This window comes from Microtus oregoni, unplaced genomic scaffold, assembly GCF_018167655.1.
Source record: "Microtus oregoni isolate MIOR12 unplaced genomic scaffold, Mior012 000052F_000, whole genome shotgun sequence".
NCBI lineage: Eukaryota > Metazoa > Chordata > Mammalia > Rodentia > Cricetidae > Microtus > Microtus oregoni.
Genome location: NW_024543812.1, coordinates 1259944 through 1271007, shown reverse-complemented (window position 1 = coordinate 1271007; position 11064 = coordinate 1259944).

The following is an 11064-nucleotide window of genomic DNA, read 5'->3' as shown; positions in this document are numbered from 1 at the left end:
ACAGGTAAATGGATGGATTTGGAAAGAGCTGAATGAGGTAACAGACCAATAAAAAAGGCAAATGTCATGTTTTCTCTCGCTTATAGATGTTAACGTTGACTCTTTAGTTATGTATATTCCATTTAACATACCCACAGAGGTCATGAAAAAAGTAGTAAAAGAACATGTGATGGGGTGCTTTCAAGGGAAGAAAGAATAGATTGGTATGATAGAAAGAGAGGCTAATATAACAGCAGAAAGTATGAAATAAAGTGGGTGATGGGAGGAGCTCTAGGGGAATACCAAACACTAAGGGCCTTCTGAAAAAATCCAAAGAAAAATAATTACTACAGAGCATTTTAAACTATAAGAATATAATATATAAAAAGAGTTTAACTTGAGTTGTCATATAATGGAACAACCATTTCCCCAGTAGGTAACACAGGCAAACAAATAAGAAGCCCAGTCTCAAGAATTGATAACTTCTTTTGGAGTTCTTGGCCAATGAGGTCCCATAGACTCCCAAATTTTACAGGCCATTACCACTGTTCTTGGTTTAACCCCCCAGAACTTGATGAATAAACTTGATTGCTGAAGACACTGCATAAACCACATACAGAACACAGAAAATTCAAGGTAGTTCTGACTTGCAGTCTTCATCCTTAGTGGCTAGCTTTCATAATGCTTGAAGCAATGGAGCATAATAACAAAAGAGAAAAATCATTCATCAAACTGATTAAGCTATGAATCATGTAAGGTACAATAATTAACAGCCTGGCAAGACACACCCACTGCAGCAAGCAATAGTATAGTACAAATGTCATGGGAGTAACCAACAACTTTCTGATGGGATTTATAGTTCACAACTCAAGATGGAAACATACCCAGAACTATTTCTAGGACCAAAAACATGTGCTAGATACATCAAAGTCCCTATAAGATAACCTAATTCTATTATTATGCTAAAAGAATACAGCACTGAGACAAACTTTCAATGGCTTTTTATAATCTAAACTGATGTGTCGGTCAACCTCCATCAGAGAAATTCTTTGTGCAGTAGATGGTGATTAACATAGAGGCCCTAAAACAATCACAGTGCAAAGAATAAGAGACCCTGAAGTACTCAGCCCTTAAAGGAACATCAGTGTCACAACCTCTCCTCCCAAGATTCAGGGATCGTTGAGTGTAAGAGCCAGAGGTACAGAGGAGGTAGATAAACATAATGAAACAGATGAGGAATGTTGGTAATTGATATTTGTCAGGAAAAGGTGAATTATTTTTCCTTAAGGATGTGATATCTAGTGAGAGGGAGCCTCTCCAGTGGAGCTTCACACACTGAAGAGGATATAGCTAGCACTAATTGCACTAGAGAGGTTTAAAAAAATGAGGACACAAACTTGAAAGGGTTGATATGGACTAGGAGGCTGATCTCAGAGAAGTTGGGGGAGCAAGGCATAAATATGATCAAAATAAAATGTATAAAATTCTCAAAGAATTAATAGAAATATGTATAAAAGTAAATAACTGCATAATTATTTTTGCTGATTTATGACATCTTCATTCTTACTAAATCCAAGTCAAATTTTGGGTATCATTTTAAATTTATAATGGTGCAGTATAATCTTATTTTTGTCAAACTACTTAGAGCAACTACCCAGACATCCAGTTACTGGTATGCTTTCAGAAAGGCATACATGAAAAAATATTTGCCAATGTTATTTGTTGTTTCTGGGTAAAGGACATTGAAGTGACTTCCTTAATTTTGCTTCTGTATTGAAAACTACCACTTAGTGCAAAAACTAAAGATATCTCTTATACAGGACCATACAGCAGAGGAACAAATTTGCTATAGAAATGACTTATCAGTTTATAAATGCAAAAACTAATGATTGAATTCAAGTGTTAATAAAAAATCATTCTCAATAATCCATAGGAGATGCTAGAGTCTAGAACTAAGGCATTAGGGTCTTTTTGGTCTCTGTGGCCACAATGCATGTGAGGAACAAAAGAAACTTGATTTAATACTCTTTTATAGAATGAACCAATAACAAATTTGAGACAACTTTCCCCCATCCATGTTGTGGGAAAATTGATTTGTTATTGTCATAAATGTTAAATTGGATAAAACAGTTGATCAGCATTTGAAATGTATATCTGTCTTCAGCTATCAGTCAAAATATCAAATGGATTTCAAAGTCCAAGACATCTTCTTTCCCTTTAAAATAGTGTTTTTTTTGCATCCCAGCCAGCAAATGGGCTTCAGTCTCCACACTATATATTTCTAGCAACCAAGCAAAGAATTTTGACTATGTATTTTTATTCATTCATCTGCTAAATACTTTCTGTGGAGTCATCTAACTATAGGCAAATCATGAGAATTCAGCTCAAGGCACAATTATGCCCAATTTCATTAAATTACTTCTGGCAAATGATGCTGGAGTTTTACAATAGTTTTCAAACATCTAATAAGTAATTGCGCGTAATTGTGCCATTGTCTGATAGTGAAATGAAAGAGCAGGCTCTATGGTGCAGTGAACCCTCCATTTATGTTGTACTGCAAAGCTTTCTGGCCAAGCAATACCTCCCAACTGTCATGCTGAGGAAATTGCAGGGTTTACTGCAGTGTAGGCTTTTAACTTATGAAGATGGACCAAGAGGCAAAAAGAACAAAATTCTTCAAGTAAGTTCTGGCAGGCAAATTCTATGTCTCTTTTTATGTGACAGAATAATGCTTGGCCGACAGGGAAGGACCTACCATTTTCCTTAGAACCTTAATTACTTAGCAGTCTTAATTTGAATCTCCTAGATTGGTGCACTGCAAGAAGACTTGCTCAGTATTTGATGTGACTGACAGATCTCAAGAGCACTTTGCCTTATTGCTCCTTCTGAGGAAATGGAACAGAAAAAAACTGTAAGTCAAGCTGCTCCTTTATGTACAAGACCACTTTTTTGACTTCACTATTTATTGGGCACCTTGTTATGTGCCAGGCAATGGTCTCTAGGAAGATCACAACAGATAAGGTAGACTAGTGCTCCAACATGTGCTACCTAAGTCCACATAATACCTGAGAAGTCTTGGAAAGGATTTTTACACAATACAAAACAAAGTTTAGTCTCATTGTTGCCAATCCCTTTGGCAACCATTTTCTTTCAAACAGTATTGCAAATAATACGGTTTCTGTGTGATTATTTCAGGGATGAACAGCTGGGAACAAACAAGCAGCTTCCTACAACAATATAACAAATAGATTCCTGGAATATAAGCTCTAAAACTCTTGGGATCTCTAAAATGATGAGTGTCTTCTGTATGGTAATGAGATGATTAGGGACCAGAGAGCTCTAGATAGATTCAGGGTTAAGAAAGGCTACAATACAGTTGGAAGTGTGGGAGTCTCCAAGCAGTGAAGAGTGGCAGAAGGCCTAATTGATCATCAATTAGCCTCATAAATTTCCAAAATATGTTTTGGAGAGATTCTGAATTGTCACATGCATACAGATCCCTGAAGGTGGCAAACTGAGAGGAGGCATAGAGGCTAAATGCACTTCAGCTAAATCTTGTCCTATGCATCTCTTCATGCGACTCTTGATCTATATCCTTCATTAACACAATAAACTAGCAAGCATGTTTCCCTGAGTTCAATAACCCATCCTAACACATTAATCAAACACAGTGAGCAGGTAGTAGAAACTGCCACCTTACAGATTTTTGATCAGACATATAGATAAAAAAAATCTACTATCTGCAATTGGCACAGAGTTATGGGACTAAGCCATACACAATAGAGATCTAATGCTATTTCATGGTAGACTGTATCAAAATTGAATTACCTTATAGAAAACATAGCTTGTGTCCAATGGAGAACTGCTCGGTATATGAGGAAAATTCCTGTATATAAATCAAAGCTCAAAGGTCAAGTGCTTTGTGTTAAGTGCTAACTGGCTCTGTGACAGAGAAGGGAAAAATGGTTTGTCCACAGAAACCTACTTTCATATAGGTTACACTTTATTACAGGTAAATAAAAAAATAAGTTTTGACATAATGACAAGTTCGTTGTAGTAGTATGAAAAACATAGCAGGGTAGGGTGATCCCAGAAGGACTGTGGTTGGAACAGAAGTGCTCAGAGATAATAGACACAAAAGGTAACTTAGTTCAATCTCTTTAAAAAACAAGCAAGTTTACATTAAAATGTATCCTCTATGGTACATATCTGGAGCTTCCAATTATATGCCTTAACACTTCATATTAAAAAAGATCCTGTCTTCAAAATAACATTTTTTTTACTAAATACCTTTTCTGGTACTTCACAGACAAAATGATTTGTGACCAGCCAATCTCTCAAGAATTAGTTTGACAATTATAATTATGTCTTGTTCAACTTGGTATCTGCTATAAACTGAACTGTATATTTCTCAGAAATATAGGGAATTTCAAGTCCCTTACTTCAGAATATGACTTTATTGGGAAAAAGAGTCTTTATGGATGTAATAAAGTTAAAATGAGGTCATTAAAAAGACCCTGTACAATTATGACTGGTATGAACATAGGAAAGAAAAATCAGCATACAAAGACCTTCAAATTGGGAGCAGAACCTTTGAAAGTATGATTGGAGTGATCTAGCCACAAGCCAAGTAGTAAGCCATGCAGTCTTTGATACTTTGTTATGGAACTCCTCACAAATTAATATGCCATCATTGTAATTGTTTAGTAAAAAACAATGATTATTTTCAGAATGAATAAATGATATGCCTTATAAATAAAATTGTCTCTTTTAAAAATAAAAACTCACTAATAAATATATTATCCTCCATATTTAGTAAGCATCTGGTTGGCCTTAAAAGCTTACATTGTACAATCCCTGTTATATATTTCAACAACATCCCTTTAGTTGAGCCCATCAGAGGAAATATATAAATCTTTTGCCCCGTTGAAAAAGACATGAAAATTGAAGAGAAATTCATAGGTGGCATCATAAGTCAGACAACAAAGGGAACAAAAGTCTCTGATGTTGTGGTGGTTTGAAAGAAAATGGTTGCCAAAGGGATTGGCACTATTAGGAGGTTGAGATATGACCTTTTTGGAGTAGGTGTAGCTTTGTTGAAGGAAGTGTGACACTGTGGAGTGAAGTAATAAGGGCGGCGGTGGGGCTGCGTCCCCAACACCCCAGCCACCTGCCCGCTAGCTTATGCCCCGAAATAATTACAGGGACACTGTATTATTTTAAACACCGCTTGGCCCATTTCGATCTAACCTCTTCTAGGCTAATTTTCACATATTAATTTAGCCCATTTATAATCATCTGTGTGTAGCACCCCAAGGTGCGCTTACCAGGGAGATTCTAGCCTAGTCCATCCTGGGTTGGAGCTTCATCCTGGGAGCGGGGCATGGCGTCTCTCTCTGGCGTCTGCTCCCGAGAGAGCTGTGGAGTCTCTGAGCTCACTTCCTCTTCCTCCCAGCGTTCTGTTCTGTTTACTCCTCCCACCTATCCTCTAACCAATAAAATGGGCCAAAAACAAAAGAGGGGAGAGAGAGGAGAGGGAAGTGGCCGCTTTTTTAAAGGGAGAGAAACCACGCCCCAGTGGGCTGGTACCTCAGCGGTGATAGGCTGGAGGAGTGGGAGGACCTCCCGCAACACCGGAGGTGGACTTTGAGGCTTCCTATGCTCAAGATGCTGCCTAGTGTTTCTGTTTATTTCCTGTTGCCTTTAGATCAAGACGTAGGACTCTCAGCTACCTTTCCAGAACCATGTCTGCCTGCACATCGCCATGTGTCACCATGATGACAATGGATTAAACCTCTGAAACTGTAAGCCATCAACAAAATTAAACCTTTATAAGAGGTCCCATGGTCATGATGTCTCTTCACAGCGATCAAAACCCTAAGTAAAACAGATTCTATTTAAAAAATGGAATAAAAATAAACTTATTTTGTAGTTAGGAATTGGTGGCTTTCCATCAGAACAAAATTCTTTGTCAGTCATATATAAATGACTATAGACATATCTATGTATTGAGATATAGTGCTTCCTAATGGGTTGACTCTACCTTGAACATTAGTGAGTATCAAATGACTTGGGAAAAGCTTTATTTTTAAGTTGTTCTTGTCAACCTCAAAAAAGGCAAATAATTCATTTTGTCATAGGACCAAGCAGATCTTTGTAAGAATCAAAATTGGTAATCAAACATAAATTGATCAGACTCTCAGGAACCAGTGGAATAAAATATAGAAATCATAGGCTTTTGAGGCAAATAGACCTGAATTTAAATTGAGCGTCTCTCTACAGATAATCAGTTGCATGAATTTAGGCAAGTGCCTAAACTTTCCTATGCCTCTGTTTTATCTTGAATAGTGAAAAATGTTACAGAGAGTAGCAAAGACTGCAATAACAGTCAGCAGTTGTGAGAAATGCTACCTTAAGAAACTCTTTTTCTAGTACATTATTATAGGTTTTTGAGACAGGGTGTCTGTCACATAGCCCAGACCCTTTTTAAAATCTCTGTGTAGCCAAGAATGTTCTGGAACTCCTGACCCTCCTGCTTATGACACCCAAGAGCTCAGACTGAAGATATGTGCAACCATACATGGCTTACAGTTTTTGGGGGTCACCTGAAGTACCTCTCTGGGAAAGGAAATCTTTATGTTTTGAGTGTAAGTCTTAGCCTTCAAATGCTGAGCTATGTCTCCAGTCCTAAAGTACCTCCTCTCTGAAGCTTCTTTACAATCATCGAGGTGATAATTGTTAGCCCTTCTGAAAGCAAAACCTTGAGCTTTCATTAGCATAATGAAATCATTATTTCTTTTTCACTTCATGTTTGGATGTGGGTGAGAGGGTATCCAGAGCTGCTCTCCAACAAATGATGACTCTTAATTCCTTGTGATGTTATCTTCAATATTGGTCTTTGAAGTCTCAGTGAAAGGAAAAGGAAATTATGCTTTATTACAAAAGAATTTTATTACCAGTTCTAGAATTAGTGTGTTAGAATTTTGTACACATTCCATTAGCCAGATCTGGTCACATAATTCCGAAACAATTGTAACTGAGATTGGGACATGTAAGTCTCTTGAGTATAAAAGGGAAATGTAATGGATTGACATATAAATACTCTCTGCAAAAATATTCTTTCACATAAAGTCATAAGGGAATTTTGGAAGCTTAGATCCTATCCATGTCAGTTTTACTTATAATTTCACAAGTATATATGGTTTCAGGAAAATATTTTTGATGTGTGTGCACGCATACATGTATGCCAATATAAGTGGATTTAAGCGTACATCTGTGCACAGTTTTGTAGAGCATGTGTTTATGTCATTAAGTGAGTATATAGGCATGCAGGTGCATGTTTGCACATGCACATTTGAGTAGAGAAAAAAAATTCTCCCCACCTTGACTCTCCACCTTATCTTTTCAGACAGGGTCTGTCACCAAATCCAATACTTGTTGGCTGGCTAGAATGACTGATAAGAATGTTCTGTCACCCACATTCAGAGGACCTACATAATATGGCTAGATAGGGAAGACCTCTAGCAACTGAAAATAAAATATGACACAGAACATGCCTCACAGTATTTCCTAGGAAGTGCTACTATAGACAGACTTCTTCATTATCAGCTTGTAGCCTAATTAAAAAGAATGTTGCTTTTGTTCAAATGATCTAAAAGTATTTCTCTCTTCATTTTAATATGCCTTAAAATCTAAAGATGGAGATTAGGATATGACAAAATTCAGGATACAGAATTTTCAGTTTTCAATGAGGAACATGAAGAGGTTTGAGCTAACACAAACACCAGAGAGGCCCTTCTTCAGCAAGGAGCATTTACATAAGAGTGTTATGAGGAGGCAAGAGAGTCTCCTTAACAATCAAGGGAAAGACACTCTACATATAAAGAAACCCTTAAGATTTCTTTGCATAATGTTCTGTGGATCCTGAGAGAAAAATTCATCCCAATATACACATATACAAAAATAACTTCAATAAATACGTTTTAGTGAATAAATGACTAAAGAATAGGTAAGATGAATGAAGTGCCATCCATATAGAAGACAAAAAGAGCAAAAACAAGAAGAGTGAAATAAGAAAGACAAGTAGCATTTATTTTTTAGGTGCTAAGAAATGATTTTTTAATTTACCCATACTGCTTGTGGAACTTGAAAACCTCTTAAAAATTGCTCAGTGATTCTATTATGCAGTTCATATAGTAATGACAATCCACATACCTTTTCCACCTGAGTTCTACAGGAGTATTAAAGTCATGCTTTATCCTCAAGGTCAATTTTATTAGGTTAGTTTAAAAGAAGTTTGAATAAACAAAGTCAGGGAGCAAATCTTCCACACAACATCAGTCAAACTCCACTGACTGTCAAGAAAGACCGATTAATCTCTTTTACCTGATTTCACTAAGGCCAAGAGTGTAGCTGTTCATCTATTGTAAGAAAGCCTATTTTCAGGATATGGCCAGTTACATAAGAAATTGATTAAAATTTACTAGATGGTCTCTTTTTAATATCGCATGTCCCAAATTGTGTGTTAATGTACTCTTAGACCAAGAGATCATCCTACTCGGAAAGCTACATTGGCAAAATAGAAAAGGCTATGTTCAAGGCTATTCATGACGCATTATTTATAACAGCAAAAGATTGATCAGACTGAAAGCATTCACAAACAAGCTACTGCTTGAATAAATTAAAACATTTATATAAAGTGAACAAACATGTATATAGAATATTAATGTTTATCTAAGAAAGGAAACATTTTGTCATACAAGAAGTCAAAGAAGATGTCAAAGATGACAGAAGTTATATCCAAACACTCAGGCACTAACTTAAAGAAGATCCTTTTGAGCAAAGATAGAAAAATTCGGAGACAAGTGAGAATAGGTTAAAATGCAAGAAATATGGTCAGACCCACGAATTCATAGTAAAAATTTAGAAATAGTCACTGTTCAGTATTGGAATATTCTAGGAAAGTAACATGAGCTAATTTGTATATATGAAGTAAAACAAAAATTGAGATAAAATAAGGTCTAATCTATCTCAGGACTTCCCTATAACTTCAACAAAACATCACGGCCAAAGCAAATTATAAAAGAAAGCATTTATTTTAATTTGGTGGCTCATGGTTCTAGTGTGTTAGAGTCCATAACTATCATGGCAGGAAGCATACCAACATGGTAAACAGGGATGGTGCTGGAGCAGTACCTGAGAGCTAATTTCTTGAGACAATAACAACTAGGCAGAGAGAGAGAGAGAGCTAACTGGGAATGGCATGAGACTTTCAAACCTCAAACCCCACCCTTAGTGATACACAGCCTAATCCTATCCAAACAAATGGTTCTACCAACTGAAAACAAAACATTCACATTATATGAGCCTATGAGAAGCCATTCCAATTCAAACCACAAGGGAAGAAAGTAATGAGAAGGATAAAACACAAACAAAAACTGTATGTTACTATACCTTGACTTACAGCTTTTATTTGCATAATGAATGTACATAATTTTAAATTGTTAAATCCAAATAAGCCAACCCCTTACATGTTAAAAGTTGAATGTAAAATGAAGCATTTACTTTGATTCTTATATTTAACATTTTTTTTTAAGTTTAGGTAAATTATACTTATAAATACAGTATATTGTGACAGTTTTACACATGGATAAAGTCACACTAATGAAATCAGAACAATTATCATTGACCTTTTTTATTCTTAGAACCTTCAGCTTCTTATTTTCATTATATATAAAATGAGTTACTGCAGACTCTAGCCACCCTATATGCTGATATTATCATTGAAGTGGTATTCAAAACCCTTAGGAACCTACTTAAAATTTCAATTGCCCAAAGATAAAAATACTGGGGTATCAATTAGAATGAATAGAATGACTTAAAATATATGAAATATGTTAAAAACGTCTCAATCATGGTGCAAGCTAGAAACATCCAAAAGTTAAGAGAAATGGAGAATGTTGAAATAAATAAAATATATGTGGATTTATCGTAGTCTTTTTACCATTTATTACCATAACATGAATTCAAATATAGCATAAAATTTAAACATTATTAAAATAAACTCACAGAAACAAACAATGGCATACATGATGCCATATATAATTGAAATAAATATAAAAATAAAGACAGGCATTAAGTCATAAATTTGTAAATTAGCTATAGTATATAATTTGCTACTGCAATAATTTCATACCCACTTCTAATTCCTATTGAAGTGAATTGACATGTTCTGGTTATCTGCTTAAAATATTCTGTGTCATTCTTACTTCTGTGTGAGCAGTTCATCTTTCTGAGTATCACAAGAAAAAAGCGAGCTTGCATTATCTTTATTTTTTACCATAAATAATACATATAATATAGAAAGTAAAAAATATGTAAATTGATTATGCTATTGACAAGGTTTCTAGAAAACAGGAAGCTGCTTTTATGAAACTGAAAGTTGTATGTGGAGATCAATCAGGAGCACAAAACAATGGACCCCAGAGAACTCTAAACAGTCTTACTGCTCATAACTGAACTACTTGCCATGAGCTCTCCCCAGACACCAGGTACAACCATGAGCATCAAGTAGGACACCTAGCTGCAACTTAGTTCCCTCAGTATTGAAGACGCCAATTTAAGTGCCAGTATTGAAAATGCCAAGTTCGGGGCTTACCTTTGTAGTATCTGTTGAAAAGGGCACAATTAACAACAAGAAAGGTACTAGGAAAAACAAATTGGTTCACTATGAGAAACAGACATACATTCATCAATACACATGGAACTAAGTAAGATTTATTTATATATTACATTTCCAGAAAGAAGAATAAGAAATACTTTGCAGTATGAGCCAGGACAGTGTAGAGTTAAGTGCAGAAAAAGATATGGAGGTAGTAAATGTTACAGATCCTGGTGGACTTTCAATTCAAGACTGTAAAATTGCAACAGATAACAACCATTATAAATTCTATCCACCTCTGAGTTGTCCTCCAGGCAATTATCGGCAGAATTGCAGAAGAGTGAGAGTGATAAAGGGAATATGTACTGCATAGCATACCACAGACCAGGCCCAAATTTCCTGCACCTCTCAGAGATTAAGATCCC